Source organism: Clavelina lepadiformis, chromosome 9, assembly GCF_947623445.1.
Source record: "Clavelina lepadiformis chromosome 9, kaClaLepa1.1, whole genome shotgun sequence".
Taxonomy (NCBI): Eukaryota; Metazoa; Chordata; class Ascidiacea; order Aplousobranchia; family Clavelinidae; genus Clavelina; species Clavelina lepadiformis.
The window spans coordinates 3,836,904-3,855,631 of NC_135248.1; the positions used below are offsets into that span (position 1 = coordinate 3,836,904).

Below are 18,728 nucleotides of genomic sequence, written 5' to 3' on the forward strand. Positions count from 1 at the left end.
TTGGTAGCATTTGAAAATACTGTTATTTGTGTAGATTGTATGTTGTGTTAGTAGTTCAAACAAACTACATAACTTTAATGTTTCATAAACATGCAGTTCCACTACTCATGTGTTGATTAAGTTATCAATTATATATGTAATAAACCCACTATTGAGATTGCGACAATAAAAATTTGCATCGATTCATGCTGTTGATCATCTGCAATTTTTACCTGAATTGATAAGCATTGATTTGAAAGGCCGTTATCGGACATTGTGTTCGACTCTAGCAACAGAACAGCTTTGCATCACTCAATCCAGTAAAAGCAAAATCTGCTGTGACCTGGATTCGAATCAGGGTTGCCACGGCCACAACGTGGAGTACTAACCACTATACGATCACAGCTGGATAATTAGCAGAAGATGGTTTCGATCCATCGACCTCTGGGTTATGGGCCCAGCACGCTTCCGCTGCGCCACTCTGCTGAATGAGTCAATATTAGCTTTCTAGTTTACATCAATTTTGCCTTTTATTAAAATTTACCAACTAAGCAACCCAGTTAAATGTAGAGTGTCACACGCAATATAACATATTGATGTAAACCCCAATGTAACTTTTCAATCGTATTTTGACCTTTTTGTTACTCAGTTCATACAACATTATAGTAGTATTCAGAAAACTTATCAACACAAAAGCTATAAATTGGTAGCATTTTAAAATACTGTTATTTGTGTAGATTGTATGTTGTGTTAGTAGTTCAAACAAACTACATAACTTTAATGTTTCATAAACACGCAGTTCCACTATACTCATGTTTTGATTAAATTATCAATTATATATGTAATAAACCCATTGTTGAAATTGCGGCAATAAAAATTTGCATCGATTCATGCTGTTGATATTCTGCAACTTTTACCTGAATTGATAAGCATTGATTTGAAAGGCCGTTATCGGACATTGTGTTCGACTCTAGCAACAGAACAGCTTTGCATCACTCAATCCAGTAAAAGCAAAATCTGCTGTGACCTGGATTCGAATCAGGGTTGCCACGGCCACAACGTGGAGTACCAACCACTATACGATCACAGCTGGATAAGTAGCAGAGGATGGTTTCAATCCATCGACCTCTGGGTTATGGGCCCAGCACGCTTCCGCTGCGCCACTCTGCTGAATGAGTCAATATTAGCTTTCTAGTTTACATCAATTTAGCCTTTTATTAAAATTTACCAACTAAGCAACCCAGTTAAATGTAGAGTGTCACACGCAATATAACATATTGATGTAAACCCCAATGTAATTTTTCAATCGTATTTTGACCTTTTTGTTACTCAGTTCATACAACATTATAATAGTATTCAGAAAACTTATCAACACAAAAGCTATAAATTGGTAGCATTTGAAAATACTGTTATTTGTGTAGATTGTATGTTGTGTTAGTAGTTCAAACAAACTACATAACTTTAATGTTTCATAAACACGCAGTTCCACTACTCTTGTGTTGATTAAGTTATCAATTATATATGTAATAAACCCATTCTTGAAATTGCGGCAATAAAAATTTGCATCGATTCATGCTGTTGATCATCTGCAACTTTTACCTGAATTGATAAGCATTGATTTGAAAGGCCGTTATCGGACATTGTGTTCGACTCTAGCAACAGAACAGCTTTGCATCACTCAATCCAGTAAAAGCAAAATCTGCTGTGACCTGGATTCGAAGCAGGATTGCCACGGCCACAACGTGGAGTACTAACCACTATACGATCACAGCTGGATAAGTAGCAGAGGATGGTTTTGATCCATCGACCTCTGGGTTATGGGCCCAGCACGCTTCCGCTGCGCCACTCTGCTGAATGAGTGAATATTAGCTTTCTAGTTTACATCAATTTTACCCTTTTTTAAAATTTACCAACTAAGCAACCCAGTTAAATGTAGAATGTTACACGCAATATAACATATTTTATGTAAACCCCAATGTAATTTTTCAATCGTATTTTGACCTTTTTTTACTCAGTTTATACAACATTATAGTAGTATTCAGAAAACTTATCAACACAAAAGCTATAAATTGGTAGCATTTGAAAATACTGTTATTTGTTGAGATTGTATATTGTGTTAGTAGTTCAAACAAACTACATAAATACATAACTTTAATGTTTTATAAACACGCAGTTCCACTACTCATGTTTTGATGAAATTATCAATTATATATGTAATAAACCCACTATTGAGATTGCGACAATAAAAATTTGCATCGATTCATGCCGTTGATCATCTGCAACTTTTACCTGAATTGATAAGCATTGATTTGAAAGGCCGTTATCGGACATTGTGTTCGACTCTAGCAACAGAACAGCTTTGCATCACTCAATCCAGTAAAAGCAAAATCTGCTGTGACCTGGATTCGAATCAGGGTTGCCACGGCCACAACGTGGAGTACTAACCACTATACGATCACAGCTGGATAAGTAGCAGAGGATGGTTTCGATCCATCGACCTCTGGGTTATGGGCCCAGCACGCTTCCGCTGCGCCACTCTGCTGAATGAGTCAATATTAGCTTTCTAGTTTACATCAATTTAGCCTTTTATTAAAATTTACCAACTAAGCAACCCAGTTAAATGTAGAGTGTCACACGCAATATAACATATTGATGTAAACCCCAATGTAATTTTTCAATCGTATTTTGACCTTTTTGTTACTCAGTTTATACAACATTATAGTAGTATTCAGAAAACTTATCAACACAAAAGCTATAAATCGGTAGCATTTGAAAATACTGTTATTTGTGTAGATTGTATGTTGTGTTAGTAGTTCAAACAAACTACATAACTTTAATGTTTCATAAACACGCAGTTCCACTATACTCATGTTTTGATTAAATTATCAATTATATATGTAATAAACCCATTCTTGTAATTGCGGCAATAAAAATTTGCATCGATTCATGCTGTTGATCATCTGCAACTTTTACCTGAATTGATAAGCATTGATTTGAAAGGCCGTTATCGGACATTGTGTTCGACTCTAGCAACAGAACAGCTTTGCATCACTCAATCCAGTAAAAGCAAAATCTGCTGTGACCTGGATTCGAATCAGGGTTGCCACGGCCACAACGTGGAGTACTAACCACTATACGATCACAGCTGGATAAGTAGCAGAGGATGGTTTCGATCCATCGACCTCTGGGTTATGGGCCCAGCACGCTTCCGCTGCGCCACTCTGCTGAATGAGTCAATATTAGCTTTCTAGTTTCCATCAATTTAGCCTTTTATTAAAATTTACCAACTAAGCAACCCAGTTAAATGTAGAGTGTCACACGCAATATAACATATTGATGTAAACCCCAATGTAATTTTTCAATCGTATTTTGACCTTTTTGTTACTCAGTTCATACAACATTATAGTAGTATTCAGAAAACTTATCAACACAAAAGCTATAAATTGGTAGCATTTGAAAATATTGTTATTTGTGTAGATTGTATGTTGTGTTAGTAGTTCAAACAAACTACATAACTTTAATGTTTCATAAACACGCAGTTCCACTATACTCATGTTTTGATTAAATTATCAATTATATATGTAATAAACCCACTATTGAGATTGCGACAATAAAAATTTGCATCGATTCATGCTGTTGATCATCTGCAACTTTTACCTGAATTGATAAGCATTGATTTGAAAGGCCGTTATCGGACATTGTGTTCGACTCTAGCAACAGAACAGCTTTGCATCACTCAATCCAGTAAAAGCAAAATCTGCTGTGACCTGGATTCGAATCAGGGTTGCCACGGCCACAACGTGGAGTACTAACCACTATACGATCACAGCTGGATAAGTAGCAGAGGATGGTTTCGATCCATCGACCTCTGGGTTATGGGCCCAGCACGCTTCCGCTGCGCCACTCTGCTGAATGAGTCAATATTAGCTTTCTAGTTTACATCAATTTAGCCTTTTATTAAAATTTACCAAATAAGCAACCCAGTTAAATGTAGAGTGTCACACGCAATATAACATATTGATGTAAACCGCAATGTAATTTTTCAATCGTATTTTGACCTTTTTGTTACTCAGTTCATACAACATTATAGTAGTATTCAGAAAACTTATCAACACAAAAGCTATAAATTGGTAGCATTTTAAAATACTGTTATTTGTGTAGATTGTATGTTGTGTTAGTAGTTCAAACAAACTACATAACTTTAATGTTTCATAAACACGCAGTTCCACTATACTCATGTTTTGATTAAATTATCAATTATATATGTAATAAACCAATTCTTGAAATTGCGGCAATAAAAATTTGCATCGATTCATGCTGTTGATCATCTGCAACTTTTACCTGAATTGATAAGCATTGATTTGAAAGGCCGTTATCGGACATTGTGTTCGACTCTAGCAACAGAACAGCTTTGCATCACTCAATCCAGTAAAAGCAAAATCTGCTGTGACCTGGATTCGAATCAGTGTTGCCACGGCCACAACGTGGAGTACTAACCACTATACGATCACAGCTGGATAAGTAGCAGAGGATGGTTTCGATCAATCGACCTCTGGGTTATGGGCCCAGCACGCTTCCGCTGCGCCACTCTGCTGAATGAGTCAATATTAGCTTTCTAGTTTACATCAATTTAGCCTTTTATTAAAATTTACCAACTAAGCAACCCAGTTAAATGTAGAGTGTCACACGCAATATAACATATTGATGTAAACCCCAATGTAATTTTTCAATCGTATTTTGACCTTTTTGTTACTCAGTTCATACAACATTATAGTAGTATTCAGAAAACTTATCAACACAAAAGCTATAAATTGGTAGCATTTGAAAATACTGTTATTTGTGTAGATTGTATGTTGTGTTAGTAGTTCAAACAAACTACATAACTTTAATGTTTCATAAACATGCAGTTCCACTACTCATGTGTTGATTAAGTTATCAATTATATATGTAATAAACCCACTATTGAGATTGCGACAATAAAAATTTGCATCGATTCATGCTGTTGATCATCTGCAATTTTTACCTGAATTGATAAGCATTGATTTGAAAGGCCGTTATCGGACATTGTGTTCGACTCTAGCAACAGAACAGCTTTGCATCACTCAATCCAGTAAAAGCAAAATCTGCTGTGACCTGGATTCGAATCAGGGTTGCCACGGCCACAACGTGGAGTACTAACCACTATACGATCACAGCTGGATAATTAGCAGAAGATGGTTTCGATCCATCGACCTCTGGGTTATGGGCCCAGCACGCTTCCGCTGCGCCACTCTGCTGAATGAGTCAATATTAGCTTTCTAGTTTACATCAATTTTGCCTTTTATTAAAATTTACCAACTAAGCAACCCAGTTAAATGTAGAGTGTCACACGCAATATAACATATTGATGTAAACCCCAATGTAATTTTTCAATCGTATTTTGACCTTTTTGTTACTCAGTTCATACAACATTATAGTAGTATTCAGAAAACTTATCAACACAAAAGCTATAAATTGGTAGCATTTTAAAATACTGTTATTTGTGTAGATTGTATGTTGTGTTAGTAGTTCAAACAAACTACATAACTTTAATGTTTCATAAACACGCAGTTCCACTATACTCATGTTTTGATTAAATTATCAATTATATATGTAATAAACCCATTGTTGAAATTGCGGCAATAAAAATTTGCATCGATTCATGCTGTTGATCATCTGCAACTTTTACCTGAATTGATAAGCATTGATTTGAAAGGCCGTTATCGGACATTGTGTTCGACTCTAGCAACAGAACAGCTTTGCATCACTCAATCCAGTAAAAGCAAAATCTGCTGTGACCTGGATTCGAATCAGGGTTGCCACGGCCACAAAGTGGAGTACTAACCACTATACGATCACAGCTGGATAAGTAGCAGAGGATGGTTTCGATCCATCGACCTCTGGGTTATGGGCCCAGCACGCTTCCGCTGCGCCACTCTGCTGAATGAGTGAATATTAGCTTTCTAGTTTACATCAATTTTACCCTTTTTTAAAATTTACCAACTAAGCAACCCAGTTAAATGTAGAATGTTACACGCAATATAACATATTTTATGTAAACCCCAATGTAATTTTTCAATCGTACTTTGACCTTTTTTTACTCAGTTTATACAACATTATAGTAGTATTCAGAAAACTTATCAACACAAAAGCTATAAATTGGTAGCATTTGAAAATACTGTTATTTGTTGAGATTGTATGTTGTGTTAGTAGTTCAAACAAACTACATAAATACATAACTTTAATGTTTTATAAACACGCAGTTCCACTACTCATGTTTTGATGAAATTATCAATTATATATGTAATAAACCCATTATTGAAATTGCGACAATAAAAATTTGCATCGATTCATGCTGTTGATCATCTGCAACTTTTACCTGAATTGATAAGCATTGATTTGAAAGGCCGTTATCGGACATTGTGTTCGACTCTAGCAACAGAACAGCTTTGCATCACTCAATCCAGTAAAAGCAAAATCTGCTGTGACCTGGATTCGAATCAGTGTTGCCACGGCCACAACGTGGAGTACTAACCACTATACGATCACAGCTGGATAAGTAGCAGAGGATGGTTTCGATCCATCGACCTCTGGGTTATGGGCCCAGCACGCTTCCGCTGCGCCACTCTGCTGAATGAGTGAATATTAGCTTTCTAGTTTACATCAATTTTACCCTTTTTTAAAATTTACCAACTAAGCAACCCAGTTAAATGTAGAATGTCACACGCAATATAACATATTTTATGTAAACCCCAATGTAATTTTTCAATCGTATTTTGACCTTTTTTTACTCAGTTTATACAACATTATAGTAGTATTCAGAAAACTTATCAACACAAAAGCTATAAATTGGTAGCATTTGAAAACACTGTTATTTGTTGAGATTGTATGTTGTGTTAGTAGTTCAAACAAACTACATAAATACATAACTTTAATGTTTTATAAACACGCAGTTCCACTACTCATGTTTTGATTAAATTATCAATTATATATGTAATAAACCCATTATTGAAATTGCGACAATAAAAATTTGCATCGATTCATGCTGTTGATCATCTGCAACTTTTACCTGAATTGATAAGCATTGATTTGAAAGGCCGATATCGGACATTGTGTTCGACTCTAGCAACAGAACAGCTTTGCATCACTCAATCCAGTAAAAGCAAAATCTGCTGTGACCTGGATTCGAATCAGGGTTGCCACGGCCACAACGTGGAGTACTAACCACTATACGATCACAGCTGGATAAGTAGCAGAGGATGGTTTCGATCCATCGACCTCTGGGTTATGGGCCCAGCACGCTTCCGCTGCGCCACTCTGCTGAATGAGTCAATATTAGCTTTCTAGTTTACATCAATTTAGCCTTTTATTAAAATTTACCAACTAAGCAACCCAGTTAAATGTAGAGTGTCACACGCAATATAACATATTGATGTAAACCCCAATGTAATTTTTCAATCGTATTTGACCTTTTTGTTACTCAGTTCATACAACATTATAGTAGTATTCAGGAAACTTATCAACACAAAAGCTATAAATTGGTAGCATTTGAAAATACTGTTATTTGTGTAGATTGTATGTTGTGTTAGTAGTTCAAACAAACTACATAACTTTAATGTTTCATAAACACGCAGTTCCACTATACTCATGTTTTGATTAAATTATCAATTATATATGTAATAAACCCATTCTTGAAATTGCGGCAATAAAAATTTGCATCGATTCATGCTGTTGATCATCTGCAACTTTTACCTGAATTGATAAGCATTGATTTGAAAGGCCGTTATCGGACATTGTGTTCGACTCTAGCAACAGAACAGCTTTGCATCACTCAATCCAGTAAAAGCAAAATCTGCTGTGACCTGGATTCGAATCAGGGTTGCCACGGCCACAACGTGGAGTACTAACCACTATACGATCACAGCTGGATAAGTAGCAGAGGATGGTTTCGATCCTTCGACCTCTGGGTTATGGGCCCAGCATGCTTCCGCTGCGCCACTATGCTGAATGAGTGAATATTAGCCTTCCAGTTTACATCAATTTTAGCCTTTTTTAAAATTTACCAACTAAGCAACCCAGTTAAATGTAGAATGTCACACGCAATATAACATATTGATGTAAACCCCAATGTAATTTTTCAATCGTATTTTGACTTTTTTGTTACTCAGTTCATACAACATTATAGTAGTATTCAAAAAACTTATCAACACAAAAGCTATAAATTGGTAGCATTTGAAAATACTGTTATATGTGTAGATTGTATGTTGTGTTAGTAGTTCAAACAAATTACATAACTTTAATGTTTCATAAACACGCAGTTCCACTACTCATGTGTTGATTAAGTTATCAATTATATATGTAATAAACCCACTATTGAGATTGCGACAATAAAAATTTGCATCGATTCATGCTGTTGATCATCTGCAACTTTTACCTGAATTGATAAGCATTGATTTGAAAGGCCGTTATCGGACATTGTGTTCGACTCTAGCAACAGAACAGCTTTGCATCACTCAATCCAGTAAAAGCAAAATCTGCTGTGACCTGGATTCGAATCAGGGTTGCCACGGCCACAACGTGGAGTACTAACCACTATACGATCACAGCTGGATAAGTAGCAGAGGATGGTTTCGATCCATCGACCTCTGGGTTATGGGCCGAGCACGCTTCCGCTGCGCCACTCTGCTGAATGAGTCAATACTAGCTTTCTAGTTTACATCAATTTAGCCTTTTATTAAAATTTACCAACTAAGCAACCCAGTTAAATGTAGAGTGTCACACGCAATATAACATATTGATGTAAACCCCAATGTAATTTTTCAATCGTATTTTGACCTTTTTGTTACTCAGTTCATACAACATTATAGTAGTATTCAGAAAACTTATCAACACAAAAGCTATAAATTGGTAGCATTTGAAAATACTGTTATTTGTTGAGATTGTATGTTGTGTTAGTAGTTCAAACAAACTACATAACTTTAATGTTTCATAAACACGCAGTTCCACTACTCATGTGTTGATTAAGTTATCAATTATATATGTAATAAACCCACTATTGAGATTGCGACAATAAAAATTTGCATCGATTCATGCTGTTGATCATCTGCAACTTTTACCTGAATTGATAAGCATTGATTTGAAAGGCCGTTATCGGACATTGTGTTCGACTCTAGCAACAGAACAGCTTTGCATCACTCAATCCAGTAAAAGCAAAATCTGCTGTGACCTGGATTCGAACCAGGGTTGCCACGGCCACAACGTGGAGTACTAACCACTATACGATCACAGCTGGATAAGTAGCAGAGGATGGTTTCGATCCATCGACCTCTGGGTTATGGGCCCAGCACGCTTCCGCTGCGCCACTCTGCTGAATGAGTCAATATTAGCTTTCTAGTTTACATCAATTTAGCCTTTTATTAAAATTTACCAACTAAGCAACCCAGTTAAATGTAGAGTGTCACACGCAATATAACATATTGATGTAAACCCCAGTGTAATTTTTCAATCGTATTTTGACCTTTTTGTTACTCAGTTCATACAACATTATAGTAGTATTCAGAAAACTTATCAACACAAAAGCTATAAATTGGTAGCATTTGAAAATACTGTTATTTGTTGAGATTGTATGTTGTGTTAGTAGTTCAAACAAACTACATAACTTTAATGTTTCATAAACACGCAGTTCCACTACTCATGTGTTGATTAAGTTATCAATTATATATGTAATAAACCCACTATTGAGATTGCGACAATAAAAATTTGCATCGATTCATGCTGTTGATCATCTGCAACTTTTACCTGAATTGATAAGCATTGATTTGAAAGGCCGTTATCGGACATTGTGTTCGACTCTAGCAACAGAACAGCTTTGCATCACTCAATCCAGTAAAAGCAAAATCTGCTGTGACCTGGATTCGAATCAGGGTTGCCACGGCCACAACGTGGAGTACTAACCACTATACGATCACAGCTGGATAAGTAGCAGAGGATGGTTTCGATCCATCGACCTCTGGGTTATGGGCCCAGCACGCTTCGGCTGCGCCACTCTGCTGAATGAGTCAATATTAGCTTTCTAGTTTACATCAATTTAGCCTTTTATTAAAATTTACCAACTAAGCAACCCAGTTAAATGTAGAGTGTCACACGCAATATAACATATTGATGTAAACCCCAATGTAATTTTTCAATCGTATTTTGACCTTTTTGTTACTCAGTTCATACAACATTATAGTAGTATTCAGAAAACTTATCAACACAAAAGCTATAAATTGGTAGCATTTGAAAATACTGTTATTTGTGTAGATTGTATGTTGTGTTAGTAGTTCAAACAAACTACATAACATTAATGTTTCATAAACACGCAGTTCCACTACTCATGTGTTGATTAAGTTATCAATTATATATGTAATAAACCCACTATTGAGATTGCGACAATAAAAATTTGCATCGATTCATGCTGTTGATCATCTGCAACTTTTACCTGAATTGATAAGCATTGATTTGAAAGGCCGATATCGGACATTGTGTTCGACTCTAGCAACAGAACAGCTTTGCATCACTCAATCCAGTAAAAGCAAAATCTGCTGTGACCTGGATTCGAACCAGGGTTGCCACGGCCACAACGTGGAGTACTAACCACTATACGATAACAGCTGGATAATTAGCAGAAGTTGGTTACGATCCATCGACCTCTGGGTTATGGGCCCAGCACGCTTCCGCTGCGCCACTCTGCTGAATGAGTCAATATTAGCTTTCTAGTTTACATCAATTTAGCCTTTTATTAAAATTTACCAACTAAGCAACCCAGTTAAATGTAGAGTGTCACACGCAATATAACATATTGATGTAAACCCCAATGTAACTTTTCAATCGTATTTTGACCTTTTTGTTACTCAGTTCATACAACATTATAGTAGTATTCAGAAAACTTATCAACACAAAAGCTATAAATTGGTAGCATTTGAAAATACTGTTATTTGTGTAGATTGTATGTTGTGTTAGTAGTTCAAACAAACTACATAACTTTAATGTTTCATAAACACGCAGTTCCACTATACTCATGTTTTGATTAAATTATCAATTATATATGTAATAAACCCATTCTTGAAATTGCGGCAATAAAAATTTGCATCGATTCATGCTGTTGATCATCTGCAACTTTTACCTGAATTGATAAGCATTGATTTGAAAGGCCGTTATCGGACATTGTGTTCGACTCTAGCAACAGAACAGCTTTGCATCACTCAATCCAGTAAAAGCAAAATCTGCTGTGACCTGGATTCGAACCAGGGTTGCCACGGCCACAACGTGGAGTACTAACCACTATACGATCACAGCTGGATAATTAGCAGAAGTTGGTTACGATCCATCGACCTCTGGGTTATGGGCCCAGCACGCTTCCGCTGCGCCACTCTGCTGAATGAGTGAACATTAGCTTTCTAGTTTACATCAATTTTACCCTTTTTTAAAATTTACCAACTAAGCAACCCAGTTAAATGTAGAATGTTACACGCAATATAACATATTTTATGTAAACCCCAATGTAATTTTTCAATCGTATTTTGACCTTTTTGTTACTCAGTTTATACAACATTATAGTAGTGTTCAGAAAACTTATCAACACAAAAGCTATAAATTGGTAGCATTTGAAAATACTGTTATTTGTTGAGATTGTATGTTGTGTTAGTAGTTCAAACAAACTACATAAATACATAACTTTAATGTTTTATAAACACGCAGTTCCACTACTCATGTTTTGATGAAATTATCAATTATATATGTAATAAACCCATTATTGAAATTGCGACAATAAAAATTTGCATCGATTCATGCTGTTGATCATCTGCAACTTTTACCTGAATTGATAAGCATTGATTTGAAAGGCCGATATCGGACATTGTGTTCGACTCTAGCAACAGAACAGCTTTGCATCACTCAATCCAGTAAAAGCAAAATCTGCTGTGACCTGGATTCGAACCAGGGTTGCCACGGCCACAACGTGGAGTACTAACCACTATACGATCACAGCTGGATAAGTAGCAGAGGATGGTTTCGATCCATCGACCTCTGGGTTATGGGCCCAGCACGCTTCCGCTGCGCCACTCTGCTGAATGAGTCAATATTAGCTTTCTAGTTTCCATCAATTTAGCCTTTTATTAAAATTTACCAACCAAGCAACCCAGTTAAATGTAGAGTGTCACACGCAATATAACATATTGATGTAAACCCCAATGTAATTTTTCAATCGTATTTTGACCTTTTTGTTACTCAGTTCATACAACATTATAGTAGTATTCAGAAAACTTATCAACACAAAAGCTATAAATTGGTAGCATTTGAAAATACTGTTATTTGTGTAGATTGTATGTTGTGTTAGTAGTTCAAACAAACTACATAACTTTAATGTTTCATAAACACGCAGTTCCACTATACTCATGTTTTGATTAAATTATCAATTATATATGTAATAAACCCATTCTTGAAATTGCGGCAATAAAAATTTGCATCGATTCATGCTGTTGATCATCTGCAACTTTTACCTGAATTGATAAGCATTGATTTGAAAGGCCGTTATCGGACATTGTGTTCGACTCTAGCAACAGAACAGCTTTGCATCACTCAATCCAGTAAAAGCAAAATCTGCAGTGACCTGGATTCGAATCAGGGTTGCCACGGCCACAACGTGGAGTACTAACCACTATACGATCACAGCTGGATAAGTAGCAGAGGATGGTTTCGATCCATCGACCTCTGGGTTATGGGCCCAGCACGCTTCCGCTGCGCCACTCTGCTGAATGAGTGAACATTAGCTTTCTAGTTTACATCAATTTTACCCTTTTTTAAAATTTACCAACTAAGCAACCCAGTTAAATGTAGAATGTTACACGCAATATAACATATTTTATGTAAACCCCAATGTAATTTTTCAATCGTATTTTGACCTTTTTGTTACTCAGTTTATACAGCATTATAGTAGTATTCAGAAAACTTATCAACACAAAAGCTATAAATTGGTAGCATTTGAAAATACTGTTATTTGTTGAGATTGTATGTTGTGTTAGTAGTTCAAACAAACTACATAAATACATAACTTTAATGTTTTATAAACACGCAGTTCCACTACTCATGTTTTGATGAAATTATCAATTATATATGTAATAAACCCATTATTGAAATTGCGACAATAAAAATTTGCATCGATTCATGCTGTTGATCATCTGCAACTTTTACCTGAATTGATAAGCATTGATTTGAAAGGCCGATATCGGACATTGTGTTCGACTCTAGCAACAGAACAGCTTTGCATCACTCAATCCAGTAAAAGCAAAATCTGCTGTGACCTGGATTCGAAGCAGGGTTGCCACGGCCACAACGTGGAGTACTAACCACTATACGATCACAGCTGGATAAGTAGCAGAGGATGGTTTCGATCCATCGACCTCTGGGTTATGGGCCCAGCACGCTTCCGCTGCGCCACTCTGCTGAATGAGTCAATATTAGCTTTCTAGTTTCCATCAATTTAGCCTTTTATTAAAATTTACCAACTAAGCAACCCAGTTAAATGTAGAGTGTCACACGCAATATAACATATTGATGTAAACCCCAATGTAATTTTTCAATCGTATTTTGACCTTTTTGTTACTCAGTTCATACAACATTATAGTAGTATTCAGAAAACTTATCAACACAAAAGCTATAAATTGGTAGCATTTGAAAATACTGTTATTTGTGTAGATTGTATGTTGTGTTAGTAGTTCAAACAAACTACATAACTTTAATGTTTCATAAACACGCAGTTCCACTATACTCATGTTTTGATTAAATTATCAATTATATATGTAATAAACCCATTCTTGAAATTGCGGCAATAAAAATTTGCATCGATTCATGCTGTTGATCATCTGCAACTTTTACCTGAATTGATAAGCATTGATTTGAAAGGCCGTTATCGGACATTGTGTTCGACTCTAGCAACAGAACAGCTTTGCATCACTCAATCCAGTAAAAGCAAAATCTGCAGTGACCTGGATTCGAATCAGGGTTGCCACGGCCACAACGTGGAGTACTAACCACTATACGATCACAGCTGGATAAGTAGCAGAGGATGGTTTCGATCCATCGACCTCTGGGTTATGGGCCCAGCACGCTTCCGCTGCGCCACTCTGCTGAATGAGTGAACATTAGCTTTCTAGTTTACATCAATTTTACCCTTTTTTAAAATTTACCAACTAAGCAACCCAGTTAAATGTAGAATGTTACACGCAATATAACATATTTTATGTAAACCCCAATGTAATTTTTCAATCGTATTTTGACCTTTTTGTTACTCAGTTTATACAGCATTATAGTAGTATTCAGAAAACTTATCAACACAAAAGCTATAAATTGGTAGCATTTGAAAATACTGTTATTTGTTGAGATTGTATGTTGTGTTAGTAGTTCAAACAAACTACATAAATACATAACTTTAATGTTTTATAAACACGCAGTTCCACTACTCATGTTTTGATGAAATTATCAATTATATATGTAATAAACCCATTATTGAAATTGCGACAATAAAAATTTGCATCGATTCATGCTGTTGATCATCTGCAACTTTTACCTGAATTGATAAGCATTGATTTGAAAGGCCGATATCGGACATTGTGTTCGACTCTAGCAACAGAACAGCTTTGCATCACTCAATCCAGTAAAAGCAAAATCTGCTGTGACCTGGATTCGAACCAGGGTTGCCACGGCCACAACGTGGAGTACTAACCACTATACGATCACAGCTGGATAAGTAGCAGAGGATGGTTTCGATCCATCGACCTCTGGGTTATGGGCCCAGCACGCTTCCGCTGCGCCACTCTGCTGAATGAGTCAATATTAGCTTTCTAGTTTCCATCAATTTAGCCTTTTATTAAAATTTACCAACCAAGCAACCCAGTTAAATGTAGAGTGTCACACGCAATATAACATATTGATGTAAACCCCAATGTAATTTTTCAATCGTATTTTGACTTTTTTGTTACTCAGTTCATACAACATTATAGTAGTATTCAAAAAACTTATCAACACAAAAGCTATAAATTGGTAGCATTTGAAAATACTGTTATTTGTGTAGATTGTATGTTGTGTTAGTAGTTCAAACAAATTACATAACTTTAATGTTTCATAAACACGCAGTTCCACTACTCATGTTTTGATTAAGTTATCAATTATATATGTAATAAACCCACTATTGAGATTGCGACAATAAAAATTTGCATCGATTCATGCTGTTGATCATCTGCAACTTTTACCTGAATTGATAAGCATTGATTTGAAAGGCCATTATCGGACATTGTGTTCGACTCTAGCAACAGAACAGCTTTGCATCACTCAATCCAGTAAAAGCAAAATCTGCAGTGACCTGGATTCGAATCAGGGTTGCCACGGCCACAACGTGGAGTACTAACCACTATACGATCACAGCTGGATAAGTAGCAGAGGATGGTTTCGATCCATCGACCTCTGGGTTATGGGCCCAGCACGCTTCCGCTGCGCCACTCTGCTGAATGAGTGAACATTAGCTTTCTAGTTTACATCAATTTTACCCTTTTTTAAAATTTACCAACTAAGCAACCCAGTTAAATGTAGAATGTTACACGCAATATAACATATTTTATGTAAACCCCAATGTAATTTTTCAATCGTATTTTGACCTTTTTGTTACTCAGTTTATATAGCATTATAGTAGTATTCAGAAAACTTATCAACACAAAAGCTATAAATTGGTAGCATTTGAAAATACTGTTATTTGTTGAGATTGTATGTTGTGTTAGTAGTTCAAACAAACTACATAAATACATAACTTTAATGTTTTATAAACACGCAGTTCCACTACTCATGTTTTGATGAAATTATCAATTATATATGTAATAAACCCATTATTGAAATTGCGACAATAAAAATTTGCATCGATTCATGCTGTTGATCATCTGCAACTTTTACCTGAATTGATAAGCATTGATTTGAAAGGCCGATATCGGACATTGTGTTCGACTCTAGCAACAGAACAGCTTTGCATCACTCAATCCAGTAAAAGCAAAATCTGCTGTGACCTGGATTCGAACCAGGGTTGCCACGGCCACAACGTGGAGTACTAACCACTATACGATCACAGCTGGATAAGTAGCAGAGGATGGTTTCGATCCATCGACCTCTGGGTTATGGGCCCAGCACGCTTCCGCTGCGCCACTCTGCTGAATGAGTCAATATTAGCTTTCTAGTTTCCATCAATTTAGCCTTTTATTAAAATTTACCAACCAAGCAACCCAGTTAAATGTAGAGTGTCACACGCAATATAACATATTGATGTAAACCCCAATGTAATTTTTCAATCGTATTTTGACTTTTTTGTTACTCAGTTCATACAACATTATAGTAGTATTCAAAAAACTTATCAACACAAAAGCTATAAATTGGTAGCATTTGAAAATACTGTTATTTGTGTAGATTGTATGTTGTGTTAGTAGTTCAAACAAATTACATAACTTTAATGTTTCATAAACACGCAGTTCCACTACTCATGTTTTGATGAAATTATCAATTATATATGTAATAAACCCATTATTGAAATTGCGACAATAAAAATTTGCATCGATTCATGCTGTTGATCATCTGCAACTTTTACCTGAATTGATAAGCATTGATTTGAAAGGCCATTATCGGACATTGTGTTCGACTCTAGCAACAGAACAGCTTTGCATCACTCAATCCAGTAAAAGCAAAATCTGCAGTGACCTGGATTCGAATCAGGGTTGCCACGGCCACAACGTGGAGTACTAACCACTATACGATCACAGCTGGATAAGTAGCAGAGGATGGTTTCGATCCATCGACCTCTGGGTTATGGGCCCAGCACGCTTCCTCTGCGCCACTCTGCTGAATGAGTGAACATTAGCTTTCTAGTTTACATCAATTTTACCCTTTTTTAAAATTTACCAACTAAGCAACCCAGTTAAATGTAGAATGTTACACGCAATATAACATATTGATGTAAACCCCAATGTAATTTTTCAATCGTATTTTGACCTTTTTGTTACTCAGTTTATATAGCATTATAGTAGTATTCAGAAAACTTATCAACACAAAAGCTATAAATTGGTAGCATTTGAAAATACTGTTATTTGTTGAGATTGTATGTTGTGTTAGTAGTTCAAACAAACTACATAAATACATAACTTTAATGTTTCATAAACACGCAGTTCCACTACTCATGTTTTGATGAAATTATCAATTATATATGTAATAAACCCATTATTGAAATTGCGACAATAAAAATTTGCATCGATTCATGCTGTTGATCATCTGCAACTTTTACCTGAATTGATAAGCATTGATTTGAAAGGCCGATATCGGACATTGTGTTCGACTCTAGCAACAGAACAGCTTTGCATCACTCAATCCAGTAAAAGCAAAATCTGCTGTGACCTGGATTCGAACCAGGGTTGCCACGGCCACAACGTGGAGTACTAACCACTATACGATCACAGCTGGATAAGTAGCAGAGGATGGTTTCGATCCATCGACCTCTGGGTTATGGGCCCAGCACGCTTCCGCTGCGCCACTCTGCTGAATGAGTCAATATTAGCTTTCTAGTTTCCATCAATTTAGCTATTTATTAAAATTTACCAACCAAGCAACCCAGTTAAATGTAGAGTGTCACACGCAATATAACATATTGATGTAAACCCCAATGTAATTTTTCAATCGTATTTTGACTTTTTTGTTACTCAGTTCATACAACATTATAGTAGTATTCAAAAAACTTATCAACACAAAAGCTATAAATTGGTAGCATTTGAAAATACTGTTATTTGTGTAGATTGTATGTTGTGTTAGTAGTTCAAACAAATTACATAACTTTAATGTTTCATAAACACGCAGTTCCACTACTCATGTTTTTGATTAAGTTATCAATTATATATGTAATAAACCCACTATTGAGATTGCGACAATAAAAATTTGCATCGATTCATGCTGTTGATCATCTGCAACTTTTACCTGAATTGATAAGCATTGATTTGAAAGGCCGTTATCGGACATTGTGTTCGACTCTAGCAACAGAACAGCTTTGCATCACTCAATCCAGTAAAAGCAAAATCTGCTGTGACCTGGATTCGAATCAGGGTTGCCACGGCCACAACGTGGAGTACTAACCACTGTACGATCACAGCTGGATAAGTAGCAGAGGATGGTTTCGATCCATCGGCCTCTGGATTATGGGCCCAGCACGCTTCCGCTGCGCCACTCTGCTGAATGAGTCAATATTAGCTTTCTAGTTTACATCAATTTAGCCTTTTATTAAAATTTACCAACTAAGCAACCCAGTTAAATGTAGAGTGTCACACGCAATATAACATATTGATGTAAACCCCAATGTAATTTTTCAATCGTATTTGACCTTTTTGTTACTCAGTTCATACAACATTATAGTAGTATTCAGAAAACTTATCAACACAAAAGCTATAAATTGGTAGCATTTGAAAATACTGTTATTTGTGTAGATTGTATGTTGTGTTAGTAGTTCAAACAAATTACATAACTTTAATGTTTCATAAACACGCAGTTCCACTACTCATGTGTTGATTAAGTTATCAATTATATATGTAATAAACCCACTATTGAGATTGCGACAATAAAAATTTGCATCGATTCATGCTGTTGATCATCTGCAACTTTTACCTGAATTGATAAGCATT

At 35.9% G+C, this 18,728-nt stretch overlaps 21 non-coding genes across 21 annotated transcripts; all 21 read right to left on the minus strand.

Moving 5' to 3' along the window:
* Window positions 1-2,449: 2,449 nt before the first annotated feature.
* Window positions 2,450-2,521, minus strand: Trnam-cau (transfer RNA methionine (anticodon CAU)). The gene has a single exon. It is a non-coding gene; the product is annotated as a tRNA-Met (tRNA).
* Window positions 2,522-3,133: 612 nt separating this feature from the next.
* On the minus strand, window positions 3,134-3,205 carry Trnam-cau (transfer RNA methionine (anticodon CAU)). Its single transcript has one exon. It is a non-coding gene; the product is annotated as a tRNA-Met (tRNA).
* Window positions 3,206-3,817: 612 nt separating this feature from the next.
* Trnam-cau (transfer RNA methionine (anticodon CAU)) lies at window positions 3,818-3,889 on the minus strand. The gene has a single exon. It is a non-coding gene; the product is annotated as a tRNA-Met (tRNA).
* A 1,978-nt stretch (window positions 3,890-5,867) lies between these two features.
* On the minus strand, window positions 5,868-5,939 carry Trnam-cau (transfer RNA methionine (anticodon CAU)). Its single transcript has one exon. It is a non-coding gene; the product is annotated as a tRNA-Met (tRNA).
* Window positions 5,940-6,557: 618 nt separating this feature from the next.
* Trnam-cau (transfer RNA methionine (anticodon CAU)) lies at window positions 6,558-6,629 on the minus strand. Its single transcript has one exon. It is a non-coding gene; the product is annotated as a tRNA-Met (tRNA).
* Window positions 6,630-7,247: 618 nt separating this feature from the next.
* Window positions 7,248-7,319, minus strand: Trnam-cau (transfer RNA methionine (anticodon CAU)). Its single transcript has one exon. It is a non-coding gene; the product is annotated as a tRNA-Met (tRNA).
* Window positions 7,320-9,214: 1,895 nt separating this feature from the next.
* Trnah-gug (transfer RNA histidin (anticodon GUG)) lies at window positions 9,215-9,286 on the minus strand. Its single transcript has one exon. It is a non-coding gene; the product is annotated as a tRNA-His (tRNA).
* An 8-nt stretch (window positions 9,287-9,294) lies between these two features.
* Trnam-cau (transfer RNA methionine (anticodon CAU)) lies at window positions 9,295-9,366 on the minus strand. The gene has a single exon. It is a non-coding gene; the product is annotated as a tRNA-Met (tRNA).
* Window positions 9,367-11,262: 1,896 nt separating this feature from the next.
* On the minus strand, window positions 11,263-11,334 carry Trnah-gug (transfer RNA histidin (anticodon GUG)). The gene has a single exon. It is a non-coding gene; the product is annotated as a tRNA-His (tRNA).
* A 619-nt stretch (window positions 11,335-11,953) lies between these two features.
* On the minus strand, window positions 11,954-12,025 carry Trnah-gug (transfer RNA histidin (anticodon GUG)). The gene has a single exon. It is a non-coding gene; the product is annotated as a tRNA-His (tRNA).
* An 8-nt stretch (window positions 12,026-12,033) lies between these two features.
* On the minus strand, window positions 12,034-12,105 carry Trnam-cau (transfer RNA methionine (anticodon CAU)). The gene has a single exon. It is a non-coding gene; the product is annotated as a tRNA-Met (tRNA).
* A 612-nt stretch (window positions 12,106-12,717) lies between these two features.
* On the minus strand, window positions 12,718-12,789 carry Trnam-cau (transfer RNA methionine (anticodon CAU)). Its single transcript has one exon. It is a non-coding gene; the product is annotated as a tRNA-Met (tRNA).
* A 619-nt stretch (window positions 12,790-13,408) lies between these two features.
* Window positions 13,409-13,480, minus strand: Trnam-cau (transfer RNA methionine (anticodon CAU)). Its single transcript has one exon. It is a non-coding gene; the product is annotated as a tRNA-Met (tRNA).
* Window positions 13,481-14,092: 612 nt separating this feature from the next.
* Window positions 14,093-14,164, minus strand: Trnam-cau (transfer RNA methionine (anticodon CAU)). Its single transcript has one exon. It is a non-coding gene; the product is annotated as a tRNA-Met (tRNA).
* Window positions 14,165-14,703: 539 nt separating this feature from the next.
* Window positions 14,704-14,775, minus strand: Trnah-gug (transfer RNA histidin (anticodon GUG)). The gene has a single exon. It is a non-coding gene; the product is annotated as a tRNA-His (tRNA).
* An 8-nt stretch (window positions 14,776-14,783) lies between these two features.
* Window positions 14,784-14,855, minus strand: Trnam-cau (transfer RNA methionine (anticodon CAU)). Its single transcript has one exon. It is a non-coding gene; the product is annotated as a tRNA-Met (tRNA).
* Window positions 14,856-15,465: 610 nt separating this feature from the next.
* Window positions 15,466-15,537, minus strand: Trnam-cau (transfer RNA methionine (anticodon CAU)). Its single transcript has one exon. It is a non-coding gene; the product is annotated as a tRNA-Met (tRNA).
* Window positions 15,538-16,076: 539 nt separating this feature from the next.
* Trnah-gug (transfer RNA histidin (anticodon GUG)) lies at window positions 16,077-16,148 on the minus strand. Its single transcript has one exon. It is a non-coding gene; the product is annotated as a tRNA-His (tRNA).
* An 8-nt stretch (window positions 16,149-16,156) lies between these two features.
* On the minus strand, window positions 16,157-16,228 carry Trnam-cau (transfer RNA methionine (anticodon CAU)). The gene has a single exon. It is a non-coding gene; the product is annotated as a tRNA-Met (tRNA).
* A 1,220-nt stretch (window positions 16,229-17,448) lies between these two features.
* Trnah-gug (transfer RNA histidin (anticodon GUG)) lies at window positions 17,449-17,520 on the minus strand. The gene has a single exon. It is a non-coding gene; the product is annotated as a tRNA-His (tRNA).
* An 8-nt stretch (window positions 17,521-17,528) lies between these two features.
* Trnam-cau (transfer RNA methionine (anticodon CAU)) lies at window positions 17,529-17,600 on the minus strand. Its single transcript has one exon. It is a non-coding gene; the product is annotated as a tRNA-Met (tRNA).
* Window positions 17,601-18,728: the final 1,128 nt, after the last annotated feature.